Genomic DNA, 17604 nt, shown 5'->3' with positions numbered 1-17604 from the left:
ATGTTGTTCCGCTATCGAGGCCCCTTTATGTTCACTAAATAATGTACATATTGTTCAGCCGCACCGTATGTGCCGCTTGGCCTCGCCACCTGTTGTAATATAAACTTTGATCCACTACCATCAATAAAGCGGTTGTTTTCTGTACCAAGATGTTGTGTGTTGCCAGAAGACAAGGTCGCTGGGATGGGAATGCATTGTAAACCGGTTGCTCTGAGCCGGGGTGCGACATGGATGTCGGCAACAACATCAATATCCTTTATTATGATACCTTTCGCCAGATCAATTTGACTAATAAGGAGCTTAAGCCATCCTCTACGGTCTTCCATGGTGTGGTACCTGGTAAGTCGGCATATCTAGTTGGTAAAATTGCCTTGGAAGTGGCTTTTGGTGATGATTATGACTATAGGGCAGAGACATTATGTTTTAAGGTGGTTAAAATAAAGAGCCCTTATCATGCCTTGTTTGTGCGGCCAGCTTACTCCAAGTTTATGGCACGACCCTGTTATGTTTACTTGCAACTTAAGATGCCAGGACACACGGGTACTATTACAGTCCATGGTAACCGAAAAATTGCTTTGGAGTGTGAAGAAGGAGATGCTGCATACGCTGAGACGGCTTGTGCTATGGAGGAGCTCAAGTTTTATAAAGACAATGTTGACCCGGCTGATATGACCCCTTTGAAGAAGCCAACTACTGAGCAAGACGCTTTGTTGAAATTTAAGTCGGCTGGTGACACAAAGCAGGTGGACTTCGTCCCTAGCGGCTCATCATAGTAGTTCACCATTAGTGGTAACATGGATCCGAAATAGGAAAGCACGCTCATCGAGTTCATCCATGAGAATCGGGACATCTTTGCATGGAAGCCTTCAGACATGACAGGTGTACCGAGGGAACTCGCTGAGCACACTCTCAATATTGATACTAAATTTAAGCTGGTGAAGTGGTTTCTTCACTGATTTAATGAAGAGCAGCGTAAGGCCATTGGAGAAGAGGTGGCCCGGCTCTTGGCGGCCGGGTTCATCGTTTAAGTTTTTCACCCTGAGTGGTTGGGTAACCCGGTGCTGGTGCTTAAGAAAAATTGCACCTAGCGCATGTGTGTGGATTATACAAACCTTAACAAGGCTTTTCTAGCTGATCCTTTTGCTCTTCCCTATATTGATCAGATCATAGATGCCATGGCAGGTTGTGAGCGTTTGTGCTTCCTGGATGCTTATTCTGGTTACCATCAAATTAAGATGGCTGTTAAAGACCAAGAGAAGATGACTTTTATAACACCTTTTGGAGCTTTTTGCTATGTGTCTATGCCTTTCAGGGTCAAGAGTGCCCAGGCGACTTACCAATGTTGTGTCCATAATTGTTTCCATAGCCAAATTGGATGCAATGTTCATGCTTATGTGGAGGATATTGTTGTCAAGTCCAGAAAGAAGGAGGCTTTGTTGGATGATTTGAAAGAGACCTTTGATAATCTCTGGGTCTACAAGATGATGCTTCACCCGGCCAAGTGTGTCTTTGGTGTGCTTGCAGGCAAGCTCTTCGATTTTCTAGTCTTCGAGAGAGGTATTAAGCTAACACAGAGAAAATTAAGGCTATCACTTCATTGGCTAAGCCGGCATGTGTCAATGATGGTCAACGCTTGGCAGGTCGTATTGCAGATTTAAGCCGGTTCATAAGCCACCTAGGAGAGAAGGCAATTCCTTTGTACCAGATGATGAAGGAAACATATCACTTTGTCTGGAGTGATGTTGCTAATGAGGCGTTTGAGGCGCTCAAACGTCCTTGCAACTCCTATTGAGAAAGAGCCTTTGCTTTTATATGTGGCTGCCAACAGCAGGGCTGTCAGCATGGCGATTGTGGTAGAACACAAGGAAACGGGTAAGGAGTACCTAGTCCAGAGGCCGGCTTATTATGTCAGCGAGGTGCTAATTGAGTCTAAACATCGTTATCCGCATTGGCAGAAGTGGGTGTATGGGGTATTCATGGGTAGTCGTAAGTTGAAGCATTATTTTCTTGGCCATCCCATTACTGTTGTCAGTTCCGCCCATTTGGGGGATATTATTTGGAACAGAGAGGCTACAGGCCGAGTGGCTAAATGGGCTATTGAGCTTGGGCCCCATGGTTTGAAGTATGCGCCAAGGACAGCTATCAAATGTCAGGCTCTTGTGGATTTCATCAATGACTGGACAAAGTTGCAGATGCCTGAGTAGAAGCCTGATAACACATATTGGACTATTCATTTCGATGGGTCCAGACAATTAGAAGTCTCGGGGGCTGGAGTTATTTTGACTTCCCCACGAGGTGACAAATTTTGTTATGCTTTAAGGTTGATGTTTCCATGTACTAAAAATGCAGCTGAATATGAGGCCTTTCTCCATGGCCTTCGGATGGCTAAAGAGATGAACTTAAGCTGAGCCAGGTGCTTTGGCGACTCAGATGTAGTGGCTCTGCAAGTTTCAGGCACTTGGGATTCCAAAGACCTTCTCATGGCAGCTTATCGCCTGGCGGTTCACAATATTGCTGCTCACTTCAAAGGTTGTTAGGTGGAGCATCTTGATCAAAGGAAGAATAAAGCGGCTGATGCTTTGAGACGGCTTGGGTCTCAACATAAGCTGGTGCCCCCTAATGTTTTTCTTCATGTATTCCATAATCCTTCAGTCAAGTTGCCGTCAGAAGAGGATCTTGCTATTCCTAACCCGGAGGCGCAACTAGTGTCGGCTCTCCAAGCTATTCCTAATTGGACAGTTCCCTACTTGGCTTATATGACCCAGGGTGAGTTACCTGAGGATGAAACTTTGGCCAGGCAGATAACCCGGTGGTCTAAGTATATGACAATTGTCAATGGCGAGTTACACCAATGTAGTGCCACAGGTGTGTTCCAGCGTTGTGTTTCTCTAGAGGAGGGCCGTGAAATTTTAAGAGAAATACATGAAGGTGATTATGGTCATCATGCCCTCTCTAGTGGCTAAATCCTTTTGTCATTGGTTTTATTGGTTGACGGCTCGGGCTGATGCAGAGGATATCATCAGTAAGTGTGATGGGTTGTCAGAAATTTTCTCGATGCACTCAAGTGCCAGCTCAAGAGTTCAGGATGATTCCAATTACTTGGCCGTTTGCAGTCTAGGGGCTTGATATGGTTGGACCCTTCAAAAGGTCTAAGGATAAGAAAACCCACCTCTTGGTGGCGGTTGACAAATTTACCAAGTGGGTTAAAGCAGAGCCAGTCAGCAAGTGTGACGCGGCAACGACAGTTTAGTTTGTTAAAAAAATGACCTTCCATTTTGGTTACCCTTATAGTATCATAACTGCTAATGGCACTCATCTGTCTAAAGGTGCTATGAGAGAATTTTGTCAACAAGAGCATATTCGTCTTGACGTCTTTATTGTGGCTCATCCACGGTCCAATGGTCAAGTTGAGAGGGCAAACCAAGAAATTTAAAGAGGTATCAAGCCCCGGCTTATGGTTCCTTTGCAGCGAATGCCTGCTTGTTGGGTTGAGGAGTTACCTTCAGTACTTTGGAGTATTGATATGTCTCCAACGTATCTATAATTTTTGATTGTTCCGTGCTGTTATATTATCATTCTTGGATGTTTTACAATCATTTTATAGTCATCCAGTTGGCCAGGGATGCACCTAGGGGGTGCCTCGAGGAGGGCAACACCCACTAGGGCGCACTTGGGGGCCCAAGCATGCCCAGGTGGGTTGTGCCCATCTTGGGTGCTCCCGGGTCTCTTTTCATCATATTTGCCTTTGCAATCTATTTTCCTTTGCATTTATTTTCAAATATATTAAACTAAAAATACAAAAATATCTTGCTTCAATTTATTTGTTCTACAATCTATCTATCCTATCTACCACTTTTAACTCACGTTATTTTACCTATCTTGAGGCACCGTACCCAAAAGGGATTGACAACCCCTTTAACACGTCGGGTTGCAAGTATTTTTTATTTGTGTGTAGGTGTTGTTTATGTGGTGTGAGGAGGTTCTCCTACTGGTTCGATAACCTTGGTCTCATCACTGAGGGAAATACCTACTGTCACTATATTGCATCATCCCTTCCTCTTTGGGGAAATACCGACGTAGTTCTAGCAGACATCAAAAGGAATTTCTGGCGCCGTTTTTGGGGAGGATCTTCAACATCAACCTGGTTCCTAATCACAAATCTCATCTCCTTGCAATTTACATTATTTTCCATTTGCCTCTCGTTTTCCTCTCCCCCACTTCACAAAAATTTTCCGTTTCATTCGCCCTCTTTTTCATTCGCCGTTTTCTCGTCCGATCTGTGTTTAAGTGCAATCTTGTTGTGAAGTCATCATCACTCAAGAGAACACCAAGTTGTGTGATTTCTCAAATACCAATAACAATGATTTTATTAGCACTCCGATTGCTCCTCCCGCCACTAGTGCAAAGTCTTGTGATATTAATACTGCTTTGCTGAATCTTGTCATGAAAGATCAATTTGCCGGTACTCCTAATGAGGATGCTACGTCCCATCTTAACACATTCATAGAGTTATGCGATATGCAAAATAAATAAGATGTGGACAATGATGTTGTGAAGTTGAAATTATTTCTGTTTTCTTTGCGAGATCGCGCAAAAATTTGGTTTTCTTCTTTGCCTCTTAATTATATCGATTCTTCGTACAAGTGCAAGGATGGTTTTATCACTAAGTATTTTCCGCCCAAAAAAATTATTTCCCTTAGAACCCAGATCATGAATTTCAAGCAACTTGAACATGAGCATGTAGCACAATCTTGGGAAAGGATGAAATTGATGCTAAGGAATTGCCCAGCTCATGGGTTAAATCTTTGGATGATCATACAAAGTTTTTATACGGGATTGAATTTTGTTTCTCGTAATCTTTTAGATTCCGCCGAGGGGGGTTCTTTTATGGAAATTACTTTGGGTGAAGCTACTAAACTAGATAGTATTGTGGCAAATTACTCGCAATGGCATACCGAAAGACCTCTGACTAGTAAAAAATTCAATTCGGTAGAAGAAATAATCTCTTTGAGTGAAAAAGTTGATGCTCTTATGAACTTGGTTGCTAATAAAAGTGCTCCTATTGATTTTAATGATGTGCCTTTATCTACTTTGATTGAGCAAAATAGTGATGCCATAGATGTGAATTTTGTCTCGCGAAACAATTTCAATAACAATGCTTATAGAGGTAATTTTAATCCTAGGCCTTTTCCTAGTAATTCCTCTAATAATTATGGTAACTCCTATGGTAATACTACATATAATAGGAAAAGAAACACCTCTGATATTTATAACAATATTAAAGAATTTATCAATACGCAAAAAGCTTTCAACACTTCGATAGAAGAAAAGTTCAATAAAATTGATGATTTTTCTAAAAGTATTGATAGAATTTCTCATGATGTAGAAACTCTAAAGATGAAAATTTTTGTGCCTAAAGTTGAAAAATCAATTAAAGCTCTTTATTTTTCTGTGGATGAAAGTAAGAAAAGAACCGCTATGCTTAGGGCTAAAAGAGAATTTTTGGAAAGAGCATTTTCTAGTGATTACTTTCATGAAGGTGATGAAGATCTTAAAATGATTGGTGTTTCTTCTATTGATTCTTTGTTTAGTAAAATTAATATTGATGAAAAAGGGACTGGAGAAGAGTCAACTTTATAAGGCGTCCCTATGATTCGGAGGGTGAAAATCTTGTTGAGAAAATTGATAAAAGTGGGTTTGAAGAGGTCAAGACTTTAACTAGTGATGTGCCCACTATTTTGGATTACAAAGAGTTTAATTATGATAGTTGCTCTTTGGTTGATTGTATTTCTTTTTTGCAATCCATGATAAATCCACCCCATGCTTATGAACAAAATAAAGCTTTTATTAAACATATTGTTGATGCTATGATGAAAGCTTTTGGAGAAAAGTTGGAATTAGAAGTTTCAATCCCTAGAAAATTGCATGATGAGTGTGAACCTACTATCAACGTCAAGATTAAAAATTATGAGTGTTTTGCTTTATGTGACTTGGGTGCTAGTGTTTCTACAATTCCGTAATCTTTATGTGATGTTCTTGGTCTTACCAATATTGAAGAATGCTCTTCAAATTTGCACTTAGCGGATTCTACTATCAAAAAGCCTATGGGAAGAATTAATGATGTTCTTATTCTTGCAAATAGGAATTATTTTCCCATAGATTATATTTTTCTTGGTATTTATTGCAATCTGTTTTGTCCAATTATTCTTGGTAGGCCGTTCTTACGTACTATTGGTGTCGTGATTGATATGAAAGAAGGTAATATTAAATTTCAATTTCCACTAAGGAAGAGAATGAAACACTTCCCTAGAACAAGAATTAGGCCACCATATGAATCAATCATGAGGGCATCTTATGGATCTAGAACCAAAGATGACGAAACTTAGACCCTACGCGTTATGCGTAGCTAGGGGCGTAAAACGATAGCGCCTGTTGGGAGGCAACCCAATGAATAAAATTTATTTTTTCTTTTCGCTTTCTGTTCTTGTGTGTTAGCACAATTATGCTATTGTTATAATTGTGTTTTTTGTGTTCTAATTAGTGTTTGTGCCAAGCAAGGCCTTTGGGTTGATTTGGGTGAAAGTTGATTTGATCTTGCTGAAAAACAGAAACTTATGTACTCACAAAAATAGTTTTAGTAAATCACAAAAACGTACTTTTGAGTTTATTCTTTTTGAAGAAGAATAATATACAAATTATCCAGGTTTTCATTATTTCTCAAGATTTGTGGAGTTACAGAAGTATTCGAAATATCCAGATTGCTATAGACTGTTCTCTTTTTGCCAGATTCTGTTTTCTTTGCGTTGTGTGCTTGTTTTGATGATTCTATGGTTTCCTTTGATGATTTTTTGCCCTAGAAAAGTTGGAATACAGTAGATATAATGCAAAAACAAAATAATAATAGTAGGTTTGCAACAGTACTTATAGTAGTGGTTCGCTTTCTTATACTAACGGATCTCACGAAGGTTTTGTTGAGTTTTGTGTGATTGAAGTTTTCAAGTTTTGTATGATCTTACGATTGATGAAGGAATAAGGATTAGCAAAAGACTAAGCTTGGGGATGCCCGAGCACCCCAAGATAATATCAAAGAAGTATCAAGCAACTAAGCTTGAGGATGCCCCCGAGTGGCATCCACGCTTTCTTCTAACAACCATCGGTATTTTACTTGAAGCTATATTTTTATTCGTCACATATTATGAGTTTTGCTTGGAGCGTCTTGTATGATATGTGTCTTTACTTGTTTTGCTTTGTGTTCTAAGTCTTGAATCCTTGCTGAACACACCCTTTTTGAGAGAGCCAAAAATTATGCTATGCTTGCTCCTATGCTTCACTTAAATTTTTAGAGCCATGGATTTGCTCTAGTGCTTCACTTATATCTTTTTGAGCACGGTGTGCTTTGTTATTTTTGAAGAAATGCTCTCATGCTTCACTTAGATTTATTAGGGAGTTAGTAAAATTTTCAGAAATTCTCTCTTGCTTCACTTAGATTATTTTGAGAGAAAGAAAAATTATGCTCATATTCTTCACTTATATTTGTTTAAGCCTATCAAAAGCAACATATGAAAATAGTCCCAAAGTGATAGATACCCAAGGAGGATATAATAAAAACTTTCATGAAGATCATTGGACAAAATAAACTTGATTCTTAGTAATGGTTTTGAGATATGGCGATGTGATATGTGAGTCATGTTGATGAGTAATTGTGCTTTAGTAAGAATATTGATGTTAAGGTTTGTGATTCCCTATGCAAGCATGAAAGTCAATAGTTATGCAATGAAATTTATATCCCACTTATGGTGCATTATTCGGTGTTACTTATGCTTAATGCTTGGGTATGAGATTTTTTGCTTTTTGGTTGGTCGATTCTCAATCTTTTTGCTAGCCTTCATTTTGCACTAAGTATGATCACTACTTGTGCATCTGAAACCATTTAAACCAGTTTTTCCTTGTGAGTCCACTATACCTACCTATATGCGGTATTTCCATGCCATTCTAAGAAAATTTGCATGTGCCATCTCTAATTTTCAAAATAAATTTCTCTTTTATGTTCTCTACCACTCGCGAGGCGGTGAAGAGTGGCCAATATTTTCCATGCTAGATGTGTTATTCTCACGATGAGTGTTTATTCACTTGTCATTGCACGAGAGTACGACAAAGGTATTAGGGATGCCTAGTCCCGAAATGAAAAATGATACTTTATGTTATCAAATAATAAATTCCTTGGAAAGTGTTGGTATGGAGGGCAACCGTGGATTCGGCTAGCCATGGAAAGTGAAAGTAATGGTGCAAAATGAATAAATTTTATTTTCTGTTTGGGAACCTCCTATGATGTATCTAGCATGGAAAGTGTTGGGATCTCTAGGTCGTTTCGTTGGTGGGAAAAGGACGCCTCTCAAAAATGTTTAGCTCTGGCACCTCTACAAATCCCTACTTCCCTCCGCGAAGGGCCCTTCTTTTACTTATGCAATTTTTATTTTGAATTTGAGTCTCCATCTTCTCTTATAAAGCACCAACAAAGGGGAACTATGATTGTATTTGAACATCGGGTGTAGCTAATATTCGAGTGTGTTTCATGAATGGATCAATGATTGAGCATAATGGGCTAGGGATAACTTGCTTTAGTGTTGATATTTTGAAAGACATGGTTGCTTGTTGGTATGCCTGAGTATTAAAGTCTTCATGTCAAAACTAGACTATTGCTTTGAATCATATAAAAGTCCAAATTCCATGCTATAAAGAAAAGAAATATGATGAACATGTTAGGCAGTATTCCATATCAAAAATTCTGTTTTTATCATTTACCTACTCGAGGACGAGCATGAATTAAGCTTGGGAATGCTGATACGTCTCCAACGTATCTATAATTTTTTTATTGTTCCATGCTGTTATATTGTCATTCTCAGATGTTTTACAATCATTTTATAGTCATTTTATATCATTTTGTGGTACTAACCTATTGACATAGTGCCCAGTGCCAGTTGCTGTTTTCTGCATGTTTTTTACATCGCAGGAAATCAATACCAAACGGAGTCCAAATGCAGCGAAACTTTTTGAGGATTTTTTTGGGCTAGAAGACATCCAGTGGGCCAGGGATGCACCTGGGGGTGCCTCGAGGAGGGCAGCACCCAGCAGGGCGTGCCTGGGGCCCCAGGCGTGCCCAGGTGGGTTGTTCCCACCTCGGGTGCCCCTTGAACCTCCTCTTTGCTCTATAAATACCCCAATATTCCAGAAACCCTAGGGTAGTCAACAAAAATCAATTCCAGCCGCCGTAGAGTCTTGAACCACCAGATCCAATCTAGACACCATCACGGAGGGGTTCACCACTTCCATTGGTAGCTCAAACGAGATGGCTTCCTCTCTCTCTCTCTCTCTCTTGATTATCAATACAACGGTCTCTTGGAGATCCATATGATGTAAGCCTTTTTGCGGTGTGTTTGTTGGGATCCGATGAACTTTGAGTTTATGATCAGATCTATGTTTTTATCCATGAAAGTTATTTGAGTCTTCTTTGATCTGTTATATGCATGATTGCTTATAGCCTTGTATTTCTTCTCCGATATTTGGGTTTTGTTTGGCCAACTTGACCTATGTATCTTGCAATGGGAAGAGGTGCTTTGTGATGGGTTCGATCTTACGGTGCTTGATCCCAGTGACAGAAGGGGAAATGACATGTATGTATCGTTGCTATTAAGGATAACAAGATGGGGTCTATTTCTACATAAATAGATCTTGTCTACATCATGTCATTGTTCTTATTTCATTACTTCGTTTTTCCATGAACTTAATACAATAGATGCATGCTGGATAGCGGTTGATGTGTGGAATAATAGTAGTAGATGCAGGCAGGAGTCAGTCTACTAATCTTAGACGTGATGGCTATATAATGATCATTGCCTGGATATCGTCATGATTATTTGAAGTTCTATCAATTGCCCAACAGTAATTGTTTTCCCACTATTTGCTATTTTTTTCTTGAGAGAAGCCACTAGTGAAAACTACGGCCCCTGGGTCTCTTTTTATCATATTTGCCTTTGCGATTTATTTTCCTTTGCAATTATTTTCAGATCTATTAAACCAAAACTACAAAAATACCTTGCTGCAATTTATTTGTTCTGCAATCTATTTATCCTATCTACCACTTTTACCTCATGTTATTTTGCCTATCTTGATCCGCCATACCTGAAAGGGATTGACAACCCCTTGAACACGTCGGGTTGCGAGTATTTGCATTCGTGTGAAGGTGTTGTTTATGTGGTGTGAAGAGGTTCTCCTACTGGTTCGATAACCTTGATCTCATCACTGAGGGAAATACCTACCGTTGCTATACTGCATCATCCCTTCCTCTTTGGGGAAATACTGACGCAGTTCTAGCAGACATCAGGTATCAACACTACTCCCAACTGTCAATAGGCGCCTTGCTTTATGGTTTACAGGGCTGAGGCGGTTCTTCCAAGCGATATCCGTCATGACTCGCCTCGTGTAGCGGATTATGTTGAAGCTGATAATGAAATAGCACGTCAAAACACACTCGATGCTTTGGATGAAGAGCGAGATCTGGCGGCGGCTTATTCAGTGATATATCAACAAGATCTGTGTCGCTGTCATAGCCACAGAGTTATGACCCGGACGTTTCAAGAAGGCGACTTGGTGCTCCGGCTCATCCAAGATCAAACAGATATGCACAAATTATCCCCACCTTGGGAAGGACCTTTTTTTGGTTAGCAAGAACCTAAACAATGGGTCGTATTACCTCATTGATGTATGAGAGCACAAGGATTCTCGCAAGTCAGAGGAGGAGACCCGCCGTCCGTGGAATATTGCACATCTTCGGCCATACTTTACTTGAGCCGCCAGATCTTGCCTTTGTACATATCTTTGTCGATGTATATACTTTTATGACCAGTATAATAAAGTCGGCATCCCCGAACTATGGGGCCTCTATTATTTCTGAGTATCTGAGCCTTTATTGATTGATTGTTAGGTCACTTGGGGGCTTCCAACTGCTTGTTTTAGCTTTTACACCCTCTTGGTCGGCTTGAATGCCACTTCTTATAGGTTTTTTCTGCCTGTTTGCAACTGGCTACTCCACTGATGACCCGCCGAGATCTTAACAGTCAATCTTCTTAAAAACCCTGTACTTTTTAAAGTTCACACTGCGGCTAGATCCGGCTTATAGTGAGCTAGGTAAAACCACGACTGTTGCTTACTTAAAAGCAATCATGTGGCCTTAGTGCCAATTGGCTGTTGCTGCCTTGAAAGCAATCATGTGGCCTTAGTTCCAATCAGCTATTGTGGCCTTGAAAGCAATCATATGGCGTGAGTGCCAAACAGCTGTTGCTGCCTTTAAAAGCAATCATGTGGCCTAAGTGTCAATCGGCTATTGCGGCCTTGAAAGCAATCATGTGGCCAGAGTGCAAAATGGCTGTTGCTACCTTTAAAAGCAACCATGTGGCCTATGTGCCAATTGGCTATTGCTGCCTTTAAAGCAATCATGTGGCATGCGTGCCAAACGGCTATTGCATCCTTGAAAGAAAACACAAGGCCTGAGTGCCAAATGGTTGTTGCGGCCTTGACAACAAATGTGCTGCTTCTAAGTCGCCCTTTTTTGGAACTTGCATATTTCCTATTTGGATTTTTGGGATCCCTTGAGTCGCCTGGTTTTTGGGATATGAAAATTATGCTTGAATATTTTAGGTTATCACCCGCCTTGGTTTGGATTTTAAGTCACTAGCCGGTTGCGCCTCATATTTGAATATTTTCCGGGTTATAACCCGTCCTGGTTTTTGATGTTGAGTCGCCAGTTAATTATAACCCGCCCTGGATTTTGACGATGAGTCACCAGGGCATGTGTTTAACTTCTTTTGGTAGGATATGTGGAGTTTGACACACAAATATGAATACTGCTATGGCTTGATTGCATAACTACATCAAGCCTATTATAAAAGATTCAACTTGATGCTTCAACAGTTAGCATGCGCGATGGCATGACAAGACGGATCATTGTTGCAACTACTCTATTACAAAGCTGTTTAAGCCCATAAGTTTGGAGCCAAGTGTTTTTCGGGAGAGGGATTTTTATGCTCTGGCCTGAGAATCGCCTGGGTTGTCATCAATTTCTTCTTGACGAGTTGACACCTCCAGGTCATCCCGCTCCGGCTCTTCTACTTCGCTCATCTGGATCTCAGGTGACGTCTAGTTGATGCCGATTAAGGCCTTGAATATGGCTTCATCATTGATAATTGGGGACGGATCAACATCAGGGGCAAAAGTATGCTTAAGCGTTGGAGGAGTGAGATCTACGACGTCATGAGTCGGTGCTTTAATCTTAGCATTTTCCATGTTGTAAGTCGGCTGGTACCTGGACAAATCAGTCTCTTCAGCCAGTTTGCATGCTAAGAGGCGCATCTCCTTCACGCATTTTTCAAAATCCGTCTGATCAAAAGGAGACTCATCTTCTTTTAAGCCCGGACAGTCGGTGGCTATTTCTTCCGGGTCTAATTCTGCTTGCCATGCCTTGGTTTAGCTGAGTTCGGTAATGGCACCAGAATGATCGGCTGACAATTTTATCTCTTCCACCTGCTTGGGCATCATGGACAATTGGTTTAGCACTTCCTTGATTAGAGTTGACGGATGTTTCCCATTGGAGATAGCCACAAGAGCCCGCTGAGTGCCAGAATGTAATTGTTCCATCACGGCATAAATGGCTTTCAGCTTCATGAGCATATCTTGGCCAAGATTGGAGCTTCTAGGGCCTGTTGAGCAAACATACAGATGAATCGCTACGCTGGTCAAAATAAAGGCGTGTGAAGGGCTACAATAAAAAAATCAATGCTGCTTACCAAAGATAGCAGCTGTCATCTGTGAAATTCGCCGCTTTAAGCCGGATAGTTCTACGGTGGTGTTCTTCAAGGAAGATTCGGCGGCTTTTGTCCTTTGCAGTAATACATTTTTCTCTTTTTCCCAGGCGCCTCTTTAGGTGTCAAAGCTGGCCTTGAGCTTTCCGTTATCGTCCAAGCTAAAATTTAACTTGGTCTCAGCCTTCTGTGTCTCAGATTCCTGGTGTTTGAGCATTTTTCTTAGCTCGCCCAATTGCGAGTCGTTAAAGCTTAAGGTGTCCTTCAAATGAGCATTGAAGCATTAATTTTGTTCAACATGTGTACAAGGAGTATTTTAAAGTCCCAAGCCCATTACAAGCAATATACTTGGCACTTGGGGGCTAATGTGTGAAGAAGTTCTCTTTTCAAATTCAGTGCATAAAGACCCGGCTCATCTTCGTAAGATGACCCGGACATTTAGTTCAAATGTTATTTTTACAGCTACTTATTATTGAAGACCCGACTCGTCTTTCTCAGATAAGCCGGCCCTGGAGGGCTATGAATGGCAGCTCTCAATTAAACTTAATACAAGAGACCCGGTTCATCTTTCCAAGATAAGCCAGCCCTAGAGGGATATGACTTGAAATCTTAAACATAAATGAAGACCCAGCTCATCTTGGCATGATGAGCAGACCCTTGAGGGTTCTAATGGGTTATTTTGCAAAGGAATATTGACAACAACATGGTTAATACAGCTTATGTAAGCCAGTTCTAAGGGGTTATGACCCAAAAATCTAAACTTACATGTTGATGAAAGTCTCAAGCATACTCAATGATCTTTTCCTATGATTAAGACTTGGGGGCTAGATAAGTATACACACACACACACACTATATATATATGTGTGTGTGTGTGTGTGTGTGTGAGAGAGAGAGAGAGTTAAAGGAGGGGGTGATTTCCTACCTCATATTTTTGTCACATCATATTGACCAAGCTGGGCACCAGGTCGCGGCTTGTGTGAAGACGACTCAAATAGCCAGAATACAGCTCACCAGCGTTCAGCTTTGAATAGCTCTCAAGATCAAGCTTGGGCTTATTTTTGTTGGACGAATGTGCAACATCCTTGGCAGAATGTTTGATCAACACTGTGGAGACGCCGGGCGGCTGATAGGCTGATCCGGTGACGGTCACCTCTTCAATTTGCTCATAAGCAGGAGTCTTGTCAGAGTGTTTGACAAGAGAAAGCGACTTAGGGCTCGGCGGGTCTTGATTGGTCGTCGGGTCGTCATTTCTATCTGCAGCCGAGTCAAGATTGACAAGATCAACTTGAGGAGACGGATCATCTTGTCAATTCTTAGGATCCTCAAATTCTTGGGCTTGGGCTTCACTAGCCTTTGGCGCCTGTTTCTCTTGTTCAGAAGCTTCAAGAGACTTGGAAGGGCCAGGTTTTTGCTTTTTTCCCATTTTTGCCTTAGCTCTATAATGAAAATTATCCAGTCTGATAAGTATGAAAGGGCAAAGGTAATTTATTCAACAAGTAATGGTACTTACACCGGGTTAACCATGAATGCGGGAAGTTATGTACCATTTGAGTCGCCAGATGAGTGAAAAGTATCCTGATATGCTATTAGTCAGAAGAATTAAGAGGCTGCCGTATGAGGCCGGCTTGTGAAAGAGAGAAAGTAGGGCCATGAGGCACCTCATGATGATGTTTGCGAGGCGGCGGTGTGTTGGGTAAGCTGGTCATCAGCTCCTCTTGACTATTGTTTTGAGTATGCTGTCTGCACTCGTGTTGCTGTTTCTTCAAAAGAAAGTTGGGATCTAAGTGAGCAAAGAGTATGGAAAACCGTACTTTCATGATGACCTCAGCACCGTCAGCTTGGCTCGTCTCTATTTCCTCCTGAGGTGAACCAACATCAAGAAGTTGCATAAAAAGATTACCAACTAAATCAAGTTCTACTTCTGAGTCGTCTAGTTCAAGCTGCTCTTGCGCCGTGGGCTTCTTAGGACGACCCAGGTCATGACCGGTTGTTTTGAACCTTTTTGCTAGGGTAGTAGTGGATTGTATCTTCTTTTTCCAAAAAGAAGAGTCATCCTGGGTGCACATGAGCAATAAAATTAAAACCAGAGAGGTTGACAAAACAAGCGATATATATGCAAGGGTGCTTACAACAGGCAGAGGGTTAAGAGTATAATAAGGAGCTAGACCCGTCTTGCTACAATTTGTCAATGACTCACCAGGAGTGACTTGATTGTATCATTGATCTCCTTCTCAGTTAATTCAGTGGGATTGTAGCGCAGTGGATCTTTGGTATCTCCAGTATATGTGCACATTAAGCCAGGGCGGCGGCTTAAAGGTAGAATTCTCCACGAAACCCAGTAGCAAATCAGATCGATTCTGGTTCAGCCGTTCGCAACGAAGGCTCGGATCTTGGAAAGAGTGGACGAATAAAGACCAGGCTCCGCAACAGTCATGTCACACCCTGATTTTCATGCCACAACACTAAAGCTAATAAAACATGATAAACTGTGGTTTGACAAAAACTTTTGAGTGCTTTGGACCTTGCTTGATTTGATTTTTGTGTGTTGGTTGCAAGTGCAATAAAAATCAAATAAATCCTCCAACTCTTATACTCGTTCTCCTTGATCAAAACCTTGCCCAATGATCATTCCATGTGTGTAGGACATAAAAATAATTTCTTGCAATAATATTTTTGGCCAAAAAGTATTTTTTTTAAATTTAGTTTTCCAAAAACCCCTGAATTGGGATTTGTACTGCAAGTACTTAATTAAGGGCAGTAAAAATCTTTCCAAAAATATATTTGACTCCTATTAGATATAGGACACCCAGAAACCATAAAAATATAATTTTAAAAGTTATTTTCCTATTTTATTTAAAGGCTTTTTCTTAAGTCCAGAAATGGTCTTTAATAGGTTAAAATTATTTTTAAAGCTTCAAAAATATTTGAGAAAAATCAGGGAAACTCAGTGGACATATATTTTCCATATATAAGAGTTTTAGCACATGGTCATGTTCGAAATATTGGTCAAATCCCTCAAAAAGCCTTTCTGGATATTTCAAGCTTTTGAAATATTTACAAAGGTAATATTCTCCAAAAATTCCAAGAAAATTTTAGCATGTCACATATGACATGTTTGATGACCTTGACAAGTATCATGTCATGGAGAATAGTATAAACCCATGAAATCCCCTCAAAACCATTTCTGTCCATTTTGAAGTTTGAGCAACTTTACATTGCCAAACATGTCCAAATGTTCTCAAACTTGGTGCACATTCTCAAATGGTCTAATTATTCATCTATACCAAATGACACAAGTTGGAGAGAACGTTAACTTGATCAAAGTGCCCCAAAACCCTTCTTGTCCAGAACCAAATTTGAGCACCTCTACATTGGCAACTTTCTCCTTTTGATCTCAACTTTCGTGGACATGTTAAGAACCTCAATTATGACACTTCACTAAGTGGTGCATCAAGGAGAATAGATTTGCATGACTAAATCTTGGAAAGTCCATTTCTGTTGATTTCAATGGTTTACAAAAGTTGCATTGGCAACTTTGCCCAAATGGACTCAATATTGGTGGAACCACTTGTTTGCTCATGCCATTTGGCCCTGTCAAGCCTTATGACAAGAGGAGTTCATCTTCTTGCCCAAATCAACAACAAACACCTTCTGCAAAATTTCCAAAACCACCTTTTTGACCACTTCCACTAATCTCCATGACCCTATCTTTTTACCACAGCTGCCCTAGGTCACCTCCTACCTCCAGTAGCTCTCCTCCTTCAATAGCTCAATTATTTGGGGGTAAAACCCATCTATTTCTCTCTCTGTATACCTATGGCAACTCCTCATCTCTCTCTCATTTCTATATGCAGCACCCCACCTAGCTCCTGAGCACTCTATAGAATCCAAGGAAGCTCCAGGACACAAGTGGACATTCCCCTTACCTTTTAAAATGGCCATGCCGGCCATATGCATGCTCTGGAGCGTGCTACATTGCGCCCTTGCACTGTAGCCGCCCTCTGCCCGATGCCTCCGACCACCTCGGCCCTCCCCCGCATGCCTGTCGACGCGCCTCGACATCCGCAGCATGCTACCCGCCTGTCCCCCTCCTCCTTGTCCCTCCTGCTGCCCCCTCCGCATGCGGGCCGGCCGCCCGAGAGCTCCAATGGACGAGCTCACACGCGCGACGCCCTCACACTTCCCCGCTCCTTCTCTCCCTTCCCCTAGCTGTATACCATCTCTACAAACGCTCTGGACACGCACACACGAGCCCCCGTGACCCCTAGCAACGGCAACGACCTCGCCGGCGCACTCGTCCACGGTGCACCATCGCCCCACCATAAAAGGCCACCCCAAACCCTCTCTGGCCTCCGTTCGCTCCCTCTCCCTCCTGTGCATCACCCCAATTGGTTCACTCCTTTGCCCACGCCCTCCTTGCGCCTCTATGGCCGGAGCCGAGCCGCCGGCCTCCTCCAAAATTCCCATGAACCAGAGCTCCTCCCCCCTCCTTTCTCCATCAGGAAAACTCCCAGGCCACGGAGGAACCTTACCCCTCTTCTTCCTCTGCTCCGGTACCCCGTAGTGCTGATGCCACCATCACCTTCGGCCTCGTCTGCCGCGACCAACACCCTGCTCGACCCCATACTCCTCGGCGACCGTGCCACGCGTGGATGGATGCGTCTTGGCTCCCTGAGTACGTCGGTGGGCCGAGCACCGTGGGAGGTGGTCGGGGTCACCGGCAATCATTGCCGGAGTCATTGGCCGCG

This window comes from Triticum dicoccoides, chromosome 3B, assembly GCF_002162155.2.
Source record: "Triticum dicoccoides isolate Atlit2015 ecotype Zavitan chromosome 3B, WEW_v2.0, whole genome shotgun sequence".
In the NCBI taxonomy this organism is placed as follows: domain Eukaryota; kingdom Viridiplantae; phylum Streptophyta; class Magnoliopsida; order Poales; family Poaceae; genus Triticum; species Triticum dicoccoides.
Note: the sequence above shows the minus strand (reverse complement) of the source record.